At 36.8% G+C, this 17,084-nt stretch overlaps 1 long non-coding RNA gene across 1 annotated transcript in view; it reads right to left on the bottom strand.

Annotated features, from left to right (window-relative positions):
* The window catches only part of LOC144367227 (uncharacterized), a 137,458-nt gene that overhangs the window by 82,127 nt on the left and 38,247 nt on the right, over window positions 1-17,084 (bottom strand). The window lies entirely within an intron of this gene.

The raw sequence follows: 17,084 nt of genomic DNA, 5'->3' as shown, positions 1-17,084 counted from the left end.
AGAAAAGATGACACAATAAGAATTCAATAGAGTAGAAATAAAGACACTAATGCTGCATGGAGCAAACAGGGTCTTTCCTTCTAAGTACTCGACATGAGGACACACAGACCAACCCCTCCAAGGTAGATGTGTTTGAGGTTATTGTGGACATATTTCTTGGTGCAACTTAAACATATGCTATGCATTTTTAGACCTTGTATATCCATAAGAAACAGATGGTTTTTAGAATGACAGGCATGTCAATTTATTTTGCTCAAGTCAACCAGGTAAAATAAAAGAATAGAGCATTTTGGGTGAAGTCTTTAAAATTTTCCATCACACCATCTGCATTCTTACTCAGTTCCCAGGTTACTGGGGAAAGCAGTTTGACTTCACTTTCAGGCCAAAGTTACTCAAAATGAATTACTTAAACACTGCCCCCATGGGATAATCTGAATTGGCAAGACCATATGTATCTTTTATCCTTATAATTTATTTTGTTCTTTTTTTTTAACACAGAGAACATCTAAAATATTCACAATTTTAGTTAAGTACAGAGAATAATTTATCAAATGACATTATAATTACAATACAACTTCATAAAAATTTATTTTTTGCAAACTCATCAACAGCTCAAGTTATAAGAAAGTATTTGATTGGTCCCAGACAGCGAATGGGCACTACTTTTTTATTTCCCTTTTTAAAAACCTATAGAATTTATAGCTTCAGGTTTAGCAAAACCTTTGTCCTGTGATACTCCTTTCTGCAGAAATCACTATGTGTTCATTCAACTTTCTAAAGAGAAAAGAAAGACCTTTGCTGGAAAGTTTTCTTAAAAAATATTGTTTCTTTGAGTCAGAAACTTGGTATTATATCTTTGTATCCCGTACCCTCCTTACATCAAGGGCTGTCTTATTTCAAATGAATCACTCATTTTCTCCCACACTCTCCCTGCACCACAATAAGATAGTTACTACTAGGACTACTAAAGAGTTTTCGTATACCCCCACCCATCTTGAGGCCTAACAGAGAATACATCCCTAACCTCTCTGGCTCTCCTTTCTGTCTGTGCTTAGCAAATACTCAATCAGCCTCTCTTCCCTCCTACTACACCCACAGATTCTCTTTGTCAGTAAACCCACTAATTCCTGAAGAGAATCTCCCTTCCACTCCCTGTTTTCATTTTTCTTCTTATCACCACTATTTCGAAGCACACGTTGAATTCTTTATTGCCAAAGAATACACAAGATGGATCTTAGAGGGAAAAAAAATTTAAAAAAAACAAAGAAATTTAAGGTCTTTCTTGAATTTAGCTCAAGTATTCTTATAAAAATATACACTCATATTTGGGAATGGGTACTGAGATTGGGAATGTCTGATGAGATTGGGAATGTCTGATGAGATTAGCCTATCAGAACTCAGCAAAGCCAGCAAACTTTGTGATTGAATACATATTGTATGTGGGCATTTATGAAGAAAAGAATTAGATACTCTCAGAATTAGATACTAGATAAAGAAAAATAGTTCAAAATGGAGTAGCTTGTCCGGATTCATATAAGTGTGGATGGAAATTAAATTCCACTCTAGTTGTCTCCAAGAGTACTTTCTCCCAAGTAACATGGCCTCCCAAGTAACTGGAAGTTCTGTGGTCTTTGTCTCATGAAAGGGTTAAATACATAGGTCCTCTCATAAGTTTTTCTCTCCCCCACTACCATAGACATTACCTCAAATCCAGACCTGTCTTCTTCCAGTACAGTCTGACACTAGCAGGTCAGACAATAGGGCTGATAGAAATAATCACTAACTACTTGAAAAATGTTAGAGGCATAACCTGTGCTGTTTTCCATTAATTTATTTTGATAGTGCAACTTCTCAAAGGATTCTAAGTGGCCCATTCCAATTCATATTTGGCCAATTCCAAAGGCATGAGAAATTATTATATAGATAAAAAGAAATTTTAAGATGAATGACTGTTAAGATAGCTTGACTCAGAACACATCTTAGGATCCCATTGAGGATAACACTCAAACACTGTTCAAAAAACTCATTTTAATCAAATGAATGCTTAGGAATAATTTAATCATTCCAGAGGTCTTGTCTTCAGTGATAGGCTAGACAGAAAATGTCCTCCTTGATGCTTCATTTGTGACTAGTAAGAGGGGACCCTAACCTCTCTTAACACTTCAATTTGGGTCTTCTACTTCCAGTCACAATTGGAATAGGAAAATGCACAATGTAAAATCAGAGTTTCTCTCTCAAGAAACTTTCTATTACCTCCTCCTGTGAACTTGGTGAAAAGTTCAGTTTGGAGTCTTTTTTGTTCAGGTGAAGGGTTGGGTCATGTCTCATTTCCCCCAAAATAGTTCATCCATCTCAGCCTCTGAAGCCAAAGGAATTGAATCCTGAAGCATGTTTTATTACTGTTTCTTTAGGATGGAGAAGGAGTCTTGGAATTGTACGTCCCCCTGAAGTTGCAGAAGTTAAAGGCCCACTGTGTCCTCCAAAATCAAAATCATCTGCTGAGGGAGCATTGAGACTTCCTGTGGAAAGTACAAACTTTAAAGGTTTCCATTTCCACTGCTCATCTGAAATAATGTAGGATTTATGATTTCATAGTAAATGCAAGGAGGAAAGCCTCCTGTTAGATGGTAGGTTATGCTCAGAGCTTCTGAGAGTGTCAATCTAAGGGTGGAGGGGCAGGCAGCACAGGCCTCGATGTATGTGGACACAGATGTGTTTGCCTCTCGTGGAACCAGAGATTTGGAAACCTGGCTGTAGAGTTTGTTTTTGCAGCCCAATTCCCTTGAATTATTTTAAATGCTATTACTAAATGGCTGTTACTCTTTTAAGAGTCTTTTCCTATTTCAACTCATGAATGTTGCTCTTCTTCTCTTTTGCATTATGTCCAACAATTGAGTACAAATAAGTTAACCATTTTTCTTAAGGAATCTTATGAAATCTATTTCCATACTGTTGCTTGTTGCTATTTTTCATTTGAAATGTTTTATTTTACCATTTATGTGTGGGGGATGGGGTGGGAAACTAAAACCATAATCATCTCCAACCCAAAGAATGTCAAATATATTGCACGGCACTTGTCACAGTATACATCAAGGCTTGTGCAGCTTCTCTGCTTCTCCTTCAACAGCAAACACAGCATCTATAAGTCAGCACAAAGTAGCTGACAAAAGCGTTATTTTGTCCATTTTAGACAAAAATCTACACTGGATTCACATTAATCTAGTTCCTTGGGTAACATCCCATACTCTTGAATCTTTCAGACTATAAACAAAGCAGTTTTCAGGGATCAAATCTTTATCTTCTCATTTTTTTCATGTTTCAAATGGAATAGATATCCAGAAGACTGGATAATAAACCGATAGGGATGATAAAGATATAAAATGAAATAAAATAATGGTATTCTCTAGAACTTTCAAAGAAGCCTGAAGTAACCTCCAAATGAATATGCTGTCATTTATATTGATTCAATTTTGCAAATGATTATTTTTTTAATCACATAAAATTACACTAAAATTAACTTGGACCAAACTAACTAATCACAAAATCTGTCATCCTAAAATATCAACCATTTTATTTTTTCTCTTTTGTAGTATACCATAGTATATGTCTACAATATTAAAATGTCATATATAGGTATATAGCTATCTATCTATCTATATTACTATAGATGAATTTCTCATTAGACTCATAAGAATTTTTTTACTTCTTAAGTCTTTATAATAATCTTTTAAAATAGTTCCTTTGAACTGATGTAACATAATTCACTCAACTATTGATGAACGATGACCAGCTGTCTACCTTGGGCATGTTACATAAACTTTGCAGGTTCCAATTTAACTCGGCTGTAAAATAGTAGTAAAAATATTTACATCATGAGGTTGTTGTTGACTGTTAAATAAGCGAATATATATAAAACTTTAAAAACAGGGTCTGCCACTAAAGAAGAACTCAATATATACTATCTTTTAAAAAATGGTTTTTACCTGAATTTTAAAACTTTTTATTAAATATATTTAACTTATTATATATCTTCATAATAAGTTCCCAAGAGTAAAATCTGAAAAAAAAAATTCAGCATTCATTTATTCTAACTAGAAGAATTTTGTTTTCCCATGGAACTGAAAGCTTTATGCAGATTGGATTAGATACATTATCACAATTGTCAAAAGTGCCTATGGAATATTTACCTCAGCATGGTGTTGTGTGGAATACTCCACTGAATACATTAAAACCATTTGGTCCTTGACTATTACATTCTCAAACAGCACAATAGGATAAATATGTGAGAGACTTACCAGTTCAACTTAGCTTGGAATAAGCTAAGAAATACAATAGAAAGCCACACATGTGTGATCTCTTGAACCCTGCTACCTTCAGGTGTTTAAAATTGTGAATACATGATCATGTTAACAAAAGACATATTATATGTATGTGCAACCAACTCTGAATATTGAGCATCAGAATAAACTCCAGTGGTTAATAGAGATCAAGGAGAATTCAGCTCTTGTCTGCATCAAAACAATGCCTCAGCCTCAGTGTGCAGGAATAAGAGGAACACCAAATGTGTAAAAGCAGCAGCACAAATTGGCCAGAAACTTTCATTTGGCCATGCAAGTGCTTGCTCATATTTCTTAAGAAACAAGACAAAAGAACAAGAAAGTGTAACAAAAATCAAAGCCTTGTTCATTGCTGTTTGCTATCAAACGAGCACACCTCCCTTGTGCACCTAGTACTTCTCTACCTCTCTGAGATTCCCTTTTATCCTGTGCACGTTCTTCCCGATGAAATCCAACCTCTCTCTAATAGCCTACCTCTTTTGAGAAGCTTCATCCCAGGATAACAAAATCAAATTACAAGTATATTTGTACAGAGGCAAATGCAGAAGAGAAGTGAGAAATGAGATGTAATCCACAAGAGACCCAAGAATAGAGGGCAAAAGGAGCATCTTGGGAAATTCTAACATATGGGAGATGGGCCAAGACCAGAATGACACAGTGCCTGGTAATTTCATGTAGCTGGGCATTTCCAGTGAAGGTATTTATTAAAAAAAAAAAAAAAATTCTACTCTGTCTAGGTCCCTTGCTCATTGTCCTTTTCTCTGTTGAGGGTATCTTTAGGCCCCATGGGTATCTAATTTTCTTAAGGAGTCAGAGGATACCAAGAATGCAGTGAAACCTAGCCACTGGGAACACTACAAGCATAAACATCTCCTCCATGTTACTTAGCTACCACTGTCCTCCCTACCCCTGCTGCCTTAAGAACCCACCTCGGAAAGCAATAGTCTCATTCTTTTAGAGTTCACAACATTTCAAACTGTTTCCAGAGTATTATAAAGAGTCAGTGACAAGGATACTTTTTGTGCCCTGAAAAAGTTCCATGGGGGCATTCTGTAAGAAAATGGGCTTTTGTGCCTTTCGTAGATTACTGTTCCTTTACACAATGGACTTGTCTAAGTTTCTTCCTGTTTTCCAATCAGTTAAATTTAGAACGATTGTTTCCATCTCTTATGAGATATGATGTCTAGGAAAAGTGAATGCCTAGATGTAATACCAGGGCCCAGCAAGTCTGCGCAATTCAGTGGTAGCCAGGGACATCACCCAACTCCCGGGCCTTTCTGTAGGGTTTCCCATGGGCACAAAGGGTATTTTCCCTCGTGGTAGTGGCTAGTTTGCTACTTCATAATATAAACTCTAAGTTTTCTGACGCCTTAACACAAAAGAACACTGTTTTTAATACAAGACCATTTATTTTTAGAGATGACCTTCTTATTTTTACTTTATATAACTTTTTTTTTTAAATCAAACAATATGTGATTATTTTACTAAGAACGTGAAAATGCACTTCCCCAAAAAGGATTTAAAGAATATATCCATTCTCCCACAGATAAACCACTTTTAACCTTTTGGAATATGTCTTTCCAGATTCCAAAATAATATTTAGCAATTAATTTTAGATTTATATTTTCATATATTTACATGTCACAAAATTTTATGTATATATTTATAAAAACTAATGCATAATATGATTCTGGAATTTGCTTTTATCTCTCGATGCCAATACTAACACTTCCACTTTATAAGGTTTTCAATTGCCAACCTACTTACATACCCCATCCTTTATACTGGTGGGGATCTTGAATAGAATAAATCTTATACTTTGAAATATGAGAATAAGTATTTGTCCAGACTGCGGAGCCTATCTTTGCCACTTACCCAATGTGTAGACTTAGGCAAAAACTTAAGTTTTTTGACCTCATCTGTAGGGTGGGGATAACATTTAGCTTATTAGGTTTACGCTGAAGATTTAGCTCCACAGGTCAGTGCTTACAAAGGTGTCTTGACCCAAACAAAAGCTCATACAAAGATAGCATTATCCTTCTTCAGTCTTGTGCTAAATATTGAGTAAAGGCTCTTATAATAACATATAATGTCTTAAATTTAAGTTCTGGGCATCTTCCTCCCCACCCCGTCCCCTACTATGACCAATTTCTTTTCCCCAAAGAAATCTCTAACTTTAGTTAGAAAGTTAACAACTCTTTTGTGGAAATTTAAACAAGTCCTTTTGCAAACCCTTTGAAATTTCAGCCTGTGCAATTTGGTAGTTCTATGCCTGTGGAAACGAAGCAAAAAGTAGAGCTTCCCCAGAGGCTTTGGCTTTCTCAAGACACTGCCCCAGATGCCTTAGCCTGGCTAGGATACTAGGTCTTTTCTGGCTTCTGTGTCTAAAACGATATGGCACAGGGCTGTGGGCCAGGCTGATCCCCTGTGAATACAAAAGTCTGCCAGTTGTGATGGTCATTTGCCCAATGTCTAGAAAAATGTCACATGAATTAATACAAAACAATGATTTCAGAGGTGAAGGAGTGACATTATCTCTTGAAGCTCAACAGATTTCTGCATAGCATCTTCACAAAGATTGTTGTTGTTGATTTGAAATTAACTCTCTGTGAACATTGGCTAAAAAATTCCAGTGAAAGATAATCAAATTTTTGAAGAAAACTCCAGACTGAAACCCACGTTTATTTGATTTGGGGTCCCTTTGCTCTGGCCTCAACAATTTACCTCTAAATATTAAGAACTTTTGGGAGTTGATAATCCTATAGATTAAAGAAAAGGTGAAGAGCTAGGGCAAGTTGAATGGCTTTGTTCCCCTCATACGTCCTTGGTTTTTATGAGAAATCATCCCACTGTGCCAAGAAAAAACAAACCCAGAAATTTGTTTTTGTTATATATCAAATAACTTGTCTTAACAATACTCCAGTAGCATTAGATATTCTAACAAAAAGTTTTGAACTTCTGTCACACATGAAGCATTTAGCTTAGAAAAGGGCCACATTGTCCAGCACTGTATTTGATTTACCAGTGCTAAAGCCTTGTTCATGGCAGTGCAGAGGATATAAGCTACAGAAGATATAGAGAGTACCACAGGCCTGCCCTGCAGGGTTTCCATTTGGCTGTCCACCAACAACAAACAGCAAAATCCCCAAACATTTTAAAGGCAAAGCCTATGTATGGTACAAGGCTCAAGTTCTTGAGATGCATCAAAGACAAGCTGAATTGCAGCAGGGAATGTGTTGTTTGCCAGTGAGACAAAGATAACTCTCCCAGGTCCCAAACCCCAAAGGGAAAAGAGCCCCCTTAAATGGCTAACTACAAAGACTATTTTGGTCTCAGTAGCTGTCACATATGCTTGATGGGACTGTGGTGCTTAGGACCCTGTTCCTTGTAGATCCAGGATTGGTGTCAACACTTCCTGACTTTGTTCTTATTGAAGACCTATATGATTAAATGATGGTGGCCTACTGCCCTCATCAGCTAATTTACTCATTTATAAGTCACTCTCCTAAGTAGCATTGGAATGGTATTGATGAAATAGGTCTCCCAGCCTTGTTAGGGAGATAGATGAGTAGTGGATAAATTAAAAGATAGCACAAGTCAGCAACAAGAGTATGCACAAGTTGACATGGACATCACACACACACACAAAGAGTGACAAATTCTTTTCATGATTATTCAAGAAGATTTAACAGGTGAGGTGACAGCTTGGCCTGGTACCACCTGAAAAGAGGGGTTTTCTGAACAAAGACATTTGTGATTCTATGCACAACCTTGAAAGACCTATTGTATCCTGATGTGGTAAGAACCCTGAGAAAGATAAATCTGGAGAAGTAAACTCAGTCAGATGATAATGAAGCCTTTAAATCAATTGCAAAAGATTAGACTTATTCTAGAGTCAATATAATTTTGTGCAAAGGAATGCTAAAAGAAGTTTCTTTAATTTGGCCAACAAATAAAAGAAGTTTGAGATTCTTACACATCAAATGTTGTTGAGGCTGGAAACCTCAGGCCTTACCTTCAACAATAGAGAAAAGTGATTTTCATTCTGTATCTTCTTCTTTTTTTTTTTTTTTAACCCTTCTCTTTGTGGCTCTGATACTCTCACATTATCACTGTGGCCAAAGCTCAGCCACAGGCACTTCCAGGCCTAATGTATATGACCAAAATGTGCTGGCAAGTCCCTTTTTTTAGAACTCTGCTTTTCTCTAGCTGACTGAGCAAGTTATTTCATACAGGAAGATAATTTACTATGTTAGCCCTTTTAGTCAACACATTTTGCATTTCATGGTGGAGCCTCAATCACAGAACCAGACAACTGAATGAACACTGCAGGATATCAACCTTCAGGACACTGCAGGCCTGGTAACATTTTTGCCATAGGAGGCAATGCTTCTTGGAAGGGAGGATTGAGAATTTCCTTCAGTCACAAGTAGATGAGTGTCTTTCTCCCTCTACCAAGAAAGCTGATTCTAGAAAGAAAATGAAGAAAGGAGGCACTTACACAGGGAACACAGGAAAAAGGATAGTCTTGCCCAGAGGGTGACTTGTTTCATTGCTGTCTCTCACTCAAAGAACATGTGTTCTGATTGCTTACTCATAGTGCCATGATATGTTCATATATTAAATGGTAATAATAATATAGTAGATCTCTCTTACTCAATGATCAGATCAACCAATTTCATAAAGATTGTCTCTATAATCTACTCTCACTGGTTAATAGATGGTCTCCTGCCAGAAGGTCCATCTCACACACTTCCACAACCATCTATTTAGTTACCAAAAGTCAGTTACCAAAAGTGAGAGATGTGTAATAACAATCCCCAGGGAGAAAGCATGGGTCGTGGGTGGAGAAGGCAAGCAGTGGGCTCTGAGTTCTGGACTTTCATCCCAGGATCAATGGGTTTTTTAGCTTTTACAGCTGTTTCCCTGATTTAGACTGATTTAGTAAAGACATTTCGCTGATCTGTTGAGGTCTGCTCCTGTTTTGGTTATTTTTGCTTACAAGTTGTGCTTCTTTCCAAACTCATGTATGTCAATTGCTTTTTATAAGGTACTCTATTAATGTTTTTAAATTTAATATTATATAAATTGATCAAATATAAGTACCTCCTAAGATTGTGCATCTTTAAAATTTAAATTGACATTTTATAATGACTTCAGAAAAAGAAGTAAGAAAAAAAGTAAAGAAAAAATAAAAGTTTTTTTTTTTTTTCCAAACATTTATACTCACTTCCCCCAAATAGGGGACTTCTGGCGAAGAGCAAGGGACAAGACATAAGGCCACTTCCCAGAGTCCCACACTGACTTCCAATTCATATATGTGTGTGTGCATATATATATATATATATATATATATATATATATATATGAATTATTTTTTAATCTTCTGTTCTTTTCTATATTTTCCTATAGAAAAAATGCCAACTTTTCAAAATCTGATCACTTTATATCCCATTTCTCTTGAGGAACATTTTAGAAATTCCTTAAATTCACACTTTTAGAATTCTCAAACTATACATTTTTTTCATGGGTTGGACATCTTTATTTTGAGGTTCAAAATCTGCACATTGGTTTTCTTCCTAAAACTGTTTAATGTTATATTTTCCCTGAGGAGATGAAGGCAAAATGTTTGATTGCCTGACTTGAGGCAGAGCTTGAGAATAAAAGGACTGCAGGTGGGTAGGGTGAGATAGAAGGACACAGGTATCAGAAAACTCTGGAAAGAAACCCTATTTGTTAAGAAAAGAAGAAGAAGAAAATTGAATTAAAAGCAAAAAAAGTGTCATCCCACTGCATTATGAAAAGATGATATTATTATTATATATTAATATAATAATATTATACTATGCAACATGAAAAGAAATCATTACCTTCTACTTAACCTTCTTCCATGAAATTTTTATTTACTTATTAAAACAGCAGTAAGTAAAACTCGTGGCATCGCACAAATATGATGAGTTCAGCATATTGCATTCGACCATAAGTGATGACACAGAGATTCCTTTGGATCTAACCTCTGTGAACTGAAACTCACTAATTTCTAAGATGCTTCTTATTTTCCTCTGACCAAAGAAAAAAAAATCATGTTTTTTTTTTTTTGGTAGGCAAACCATGAAATACAAACAGAAGTTAAAATGAGTCCAGCAGATGTCAAGCCTCTTTATATATAGCTTTGAAGCCTCTTGCAATAATACTAGAGAAACTAATGAAATGGGAAATGGAAAGGCTTGCAAAATGCACCTAGAGCAAGCACATGATCTCCTTCTCCCTCTGTCTCTTACATTGTAAGAGTGAACATGCTTCATTCTCTTGCCAAGGGCCACTTCCCTCACTTATCCTGTTACATGATTATTTGTGCTGGCATTCATTTTCTGCCTGTTCTCCGGGGTTGGGTTGCCACAGTGAAACTTCGAGGTGGTCTTTTCTCCATCAGACACCCCATGTCCACTTTCAGTTTCTCCTGGCCTGCCCCCTCCTTGTCTTACTTCCATGGAAGCTAATTTTGATCCCATTCTTTGGCTCACCACAGGGTGATATTTTCAAATGCTCATTTCTTGGGAGGGAAAAGGTGAAACAAATGAGACAAGGAGGGAGAGACACTTATGGCACTTTCTCTACATTATATGAGCTTATTTTTTTCTTTTTAACCGTAAATTTGAAAACCTTCATTCTGGCCACCTTTGGGTAACATAGCAGAGTATCCACAGAACTTGTCCCACCTCCTGCCATCCTCCCTTCACTGTTGTCCCGAGTTCTCCTCTTCCCACATGGTTTCTCATTCCAGTGACTGGCAAAGAGAGTGGAACAAGTAACCACCACCTATGGTGTTTTGAACAAAATCAATGCCTGGCACCTTACAAAGGAAGGCAGAATGTTCAATAGGTTTTATTAGCTCTCAAGGGTTTTGGTACAGTTCTTCAGCAGGAGGAGGCCATGGGGAATGGGAGGCACAAAAGGGCAAGGAAAGCCCTGATTATCTTTCAAGGCATCTCAGAACTTTCAATGATGTTGTCTTGGCATGGGAAATTAGTCACCGGGTTGTGGACAGCATTGTAACAAATGCCTTTTATGTCCAGTGGTAAAACAAATAGAAAGGAGGGGGAAATAAATCTGCAATTACTTCATTCTTCTGTAACTTCAGTAATGCTTTTATGAGTCAAAATGATTTACTAGTAAAAATAAGATGGGTCCAGGGGAAAGAATAAAAGACCCCAAGTTCCTTCGCTTTATTACGTCAGAGTGAACCTTCTCCTGTCCTGTTCCCAGTGCCCACCCGTGGAGGGAACTTTATCACCACTTGGTACAGTCACAGTTTCCTCTTGAGGGCAAATTTCTCTACAATGTCCAAATAGTCTTATTTTCTCTGTTGCTAAGTGTAAGTTTAGACTGTATTCCTCCTTCTCCCTAGTTAGGAAATAAACTGATTGGCTAGATCCAAACTGACTGTGAAGCAAGTAGATTGTAGTTGATAATCATTTCTGCTTAGCTTTTGTAAATCTGCAGTACAGCAGATTATTCACACAGCAAAACCATCATTTTAACCTGGCTTCTGATTATGAAAGAACTCAGAAGTTCGGAACACTTCACATGTTAGACATTATTATACTACTTAACTATGTACTAAAATATCAGCAGTTAAAGGGAAAGAATGAGGAATTTCCTCTCCTTTTCGTTCAGTAAAATCAAGTTTACTTATACTTAATTGAAGGAAGTATTTTTGTAAATAATAACGTGAGCTTGTAAGTGTAGATGAAATGAAGTAATTAGCAAATCATCATGTGCCACCACCAACCTCTAATAATGAATTAGACAAAGATCAAGAAGACCAACTAAAACTTAGATTAAATGATGCAGAATTAAACATTATCATGATGCCAAGTGTCATCTTACACTCGACTGTCCAATTCAATGGGAAAAAAATGAATTTATTATAACAATAACTCATATCAAATGATCAACGTTAGCATCATTAACAGTGGAACACATTGTCATTGTGCAGTATAAAATATACAGCAATGTCTGTAGATGAGTTGGGCCAAAGTGTTCCACCAGAACCTGATTAAACCCTCGGAACGAACAGTCTAAAAGAAACATGGAAGATTATCACAAGGTAAATCTCATCATGAGGAAGTGAGCAGACAATGTTTAAAGGGGACATTCCTCCAGAAAACTGACCTGGGTAAAGACACCCCCCCCCAAAAAAAAAAAAAAACACCACCAAAACCAATGTCTAAAGATTGATCGGATTATATTTCAGAAAAAAAGCAATGAGTGATATTTTGTGACAATTTGCAAATTTGGAATACAAGTAGAATATTGGATAATACTAAGGAAATATGGTTCATGTTCCTTTATGGAGATACAAAGTGAACAGGATTAGAAGAGAAATGTCATGTCTGCAACAAAGTTACAGAGTTTAGCAAGTTGGTAGTGGGGCTTGGGCTACCAGAGCACTTTTCTCTCAAATCTGCTGCATGTTGGAAAATCCTTTCAAAAAGAAGAGTTTAAGGATGTGGGTGAAGCATTCAGTGGGAGAATGTTCCTTTTGCCGTGTGACACAGTTTTATTTTCACCTTACCTAAACTCTCTTAGAATAAACAATTAACATCTTGATGATTGAGATAACACCTTCCCAGTGCCTTTGTACTTTTGCTGTGACTGTCTTTATGAAGAAAACATGCTTATAAAGACCATTTACAGATGTATTTTTCAAACTGAGTTCCTCATAAGCATTGCAAGAAATCACGACCAGTCCTAAAAATGAGATATTCCCTGTTCTGGCTTATATACAGATCCACACCTTAGAATGAAATGCCAAGTAGAGACTTCCAGAACATCCCTCAGGATAAAAATCTATCCTCAAAGTAGCTTTGCCATTCATACCTTTAGTGTGTTAATTCTGAATATGGTGCTCCTGGCCTGTGCTGTGGTACCAGGACTCTCTGAACGGCAGTATGTTACCCACCTGCTCACTTCACGTGGCTGCTCTTGGCTAAATGAGGGATGCATGAGAGTGTGATCTGAGATCAGCCAAGCATGCACAATTGTAATAATTATTTAATCAGGTGCCTCTTTAAGAATAAGCAGAGTTTTCCCATTTTACATGGTCACATTTCTAATGCCACATTCATCCTATAAAACATCTTAAAAGTTTCCCAGAATTTAAAATATATCTATATGAAAGATTAATAATTTTTATTACATCTTATTTTTTTTCCCTTCTTAACAAGGACAATATTTAACATGTTCATACCCCCTTCATATTCTTGGAGCATTCTCACAATGTCCTCTGGAAGTGGGAATAGTTAATTAAATTTTTGTTCATTACAGAGGGGTTTCATAACTTGTCAGTGTCACCTGAACCCTGCAGTGAGGAAGCTGGTCTCAATAGCTCCTGGTCCCTTCTTTTGGTTACAGGCTATGCTGCCTATATTGGATCCATCTGCACAAATCAGCAAGTTAATCTTGCAACTTTTCCAGAATCACTTGTGATTTCGTCAAGGGCAGGGTGGAGATGTACAATGAGATTCTTTTCCGAGCAGCTGGATTGGATCTTGAAGGCCCTGTTGCCAGAGCCTGTCCCTTTCTTGCTGTGTGGTGTTGTGCAAGAACCTCTCTTCAGCCCCACGCCCAGACACCAGCTGGGTAGGGGGAGGAGTGGGAAGAGGGTGAGGTGTGGAATCCAGTCCTTGGTGCTATCAAATAACAAACCAAGTGACCCAGCACTGTACCATAGAAAAGAATCATTTTGAACTTCCTTTGACATGACTGAATAGTATACATCATTTAAAAATAAGTATTTCAGTGAACACATTTTTGGGCTAATCTTGATTTGAGTGTTAGGGTACTGCTTACCTTCCTATAATCCAAATGGGTTTACTTCAAAAGCATGTTAGCCATTTTAAAAACAAGGCATTTGTGAATTCTGGCTTTTGTTTTCTTATCTGAGCATACATAGATAGATGTTCGGTAAGTACTCCATTGTAATGATGATGGTGGTGGTGATGATAAAGAATTGTGTGCTGTGCACAGTGGCACATGCCTACAATCCTAGCAACTTGGAAGGCTGAAGCATGAGGGTGCAAGTTCAAAGCCAGCCTCAACAACTTAGCAAAAACCCTAAGCAACTTAGCAAGAACCTGTCTCTAAATAAAATAGACAAATGGCAGAAGGGCATGGATGTGGCTCAGTGGTTGAGCACCCTGGTTTAATCCTTGGTATCAAAAAAAAAAAGGAAACTATTTTTTTTAATTCCATGTGACAGTGATGAACATTTCCAAATTTATTGTCACTTGTGGCATCTAAGTGGACATCTAAGAACCATGTTGCTTCAATGAATGCAAGAAACTTGTAGTTGAATTATTAGACTGTGGTTGAACTATTAAAACTCATTATTGATCAAATATTTATAATGAATCAGACTTCACAAAGGACTATCTTATCTTTGTAAATATTCCATTTTTTTATTTCTGATTGATTTCAATATGTATTAGGTCCTCTTTCTTTCATCTCAAATTCTATATTCACCAAATAAGCCTTAAAAATGTAACTTCAAAGAATGCCCTATTTATGACAAGTTTAACTTCATATAATATAAATTTTCAATTCCATTCAGTCTCTCTTATAAAGATGTACACTACGGACTTTTGATAAAGTTAAATGTACAAATGCCCTTCAGTATCCTAGGGGGATTGGTTCTAGCATTCCACAGGTACGAAAATCAGAGGATGCCTAAGCTTCTTACATAACATGGTGCTGAATGTAAATAGCTGTTATGCTGTATTTTTAGGGAATGATGACAATAATAAAAGTGTTCAGTATAGATGCAACTTTTTTTGAATTATTTGGATCCATAGTTGTTTGACTTTGCAGAGGCAGAAGAACCTGTAAATACCAAGGCCTCACCCTACCTTTGTATCATTAAATGCCTACATCTGGCTGTAGGTTTTATTGGATGACTTCACAATTCTAAAGAATGAACCAGAATGTCCATAAAAACACCAAATAATGGGCAGGGTAATCTTTAAATGCCTTAGAAATCCAAGTCAAATAATAAAAATGACCTAACATTTATCTGGAGTGTTGGAATTTATTAAACAGGTGTTTTAAGTTTCAGGGACAATATCGGATTCATGTCATTTATTTTCCTAACTAAATGAGACAATAATTATAATTTTGCAAACTTTGAATATTTGAACATAAGTGAATTTTGACATTTCAAAACTACAGTCCTTGTCAAATAGGATCCCCATTTTTTTTGAACTAGTAAAGGTGATCACCATATTAGGAGTCAGTTTGCAAAACAATTCCAATTCTACTTTAATTTCTAAGATAAAGATTCCCTCTTGATCCTCAGACCCTTGGATCTTCCACACTCATGGACATAGCAGTGAACGATATAAATTCCTTTTGCTTTAGATGGATGTGCTTAACATTGTTCCCCTAGAATATTTGAATGGATACTTGAGAACACAAGGACTTTCCTGGGATGCACTATCCACATTGCCAAAAACAATCATATATTAGTGTAAGTCTAGCCCTACTAGCCTGAATCCTCAAATTGGAGTGGCCCCATTTCCTTGCCTGTGGGTGATGACACTCCTGATCGGACATGGCTCTTTCCAAATGAGCCCACAGAGACCCTTAGAGAGTTCTTATTGCCTCAGTGTTTTAGTTGATTCCTACTGAATGAGCATCACACACAAGAGAAAGCTTATTTTTCTCTTTATTAAGAGTAGGGACTTGTGATAATGTTTGGCCTTTTCATATCTGGCCATGAAAAGCTAAGATAGCACCCACAGAGATTTAGTAATTTTACTCAATAATCTTTTGAATGTCAGAAGAGAGTAATGAAGGCTATTACAGGTGAATATTCATTCTTCAATCTAAATAGGAGGCATTAGTTAATCATGCTAGCATGGCTTTTACCATAGCACCTGGGGTCTATCTTTAATTCAAAATAAAGTAAGTTCTACTTGACTGATTCCCAGTCAAGTAGAACTTGGATTATTTGGATCCTATCCCACTGAATCAACTAAAAGTTCCCATCCTTTGCTTTGAGAAGAAATGGCAAAAAGCCTTTAGAAAATGAACTGCTGGCAGGTATTTAGGAACAAAACAAAAATTCTATTCTGAGCTTATATTTTTCTTCCAAATATAACCTGCATCAACAATTCCCAGCCATCTCTACCTTTCGTTTCTCTACGCTTTCTTCTACTATGTCCCTCACTAGCCTGACTTTTTTTTTTTTTTTTTGTATAGGGGCACTTAACTGCTGAGTCACAACCCACATTGCCAGTCCTTTTTATTTTTCATTTTGAGGCAAGTTCTCGCTAAGTTGCTAAGAACTTCACTAAGCTTCTGAGGCTGGCCTCAAATTTTTGAACCTCCTAGCTCCCAATCAGCTGGGATTATAGACATACACCACCAACACATCCCGCCTAGCCTGGCCTTTCTAAGCATCATTTCACCATATTACTTCTGTACTCTGAAATTCGAAGAATCCAGTGGATAAAACCCCAAGCCCCTTAGCCAGACATCCAAGGACCTCCACCATCCAAACAACATATGTTTGCTCCTCTAACTTCACCCTTTCTGCCACAGTGTCCTATACACTGTCCTCCGGTGTGCCTTCTATGTAAACATTTTTATTCATCCCTTTTATCTTACCTAGAAGACCCTCCCATTTCTTTGTCTTCCAATGTTGATCATCCTTCTAAGCTCCAATCAAGTCCCTATTTGTTTACA

The sequence above is a fragment of the Ictidomys tridecemlineatus genome, chromosome 10 (assembly GCF_052094955.1).
Source record: "Ictidomys tridecemlineatus isolate mIctTri1 chromosome 10, mIctTri1.hap1, whole genome shotgun sequence".
NCBI lineage: Eukaryota > Metazoa > Chordata > Mammalia > Rodentia > Sciuridae > Ictidomys > Ictidomys tridecemlineatus.
Note: the sequence above shows the minus strand (reverse complement) of the source record. Positions and strands in the feature narration are given on the sequence as shown.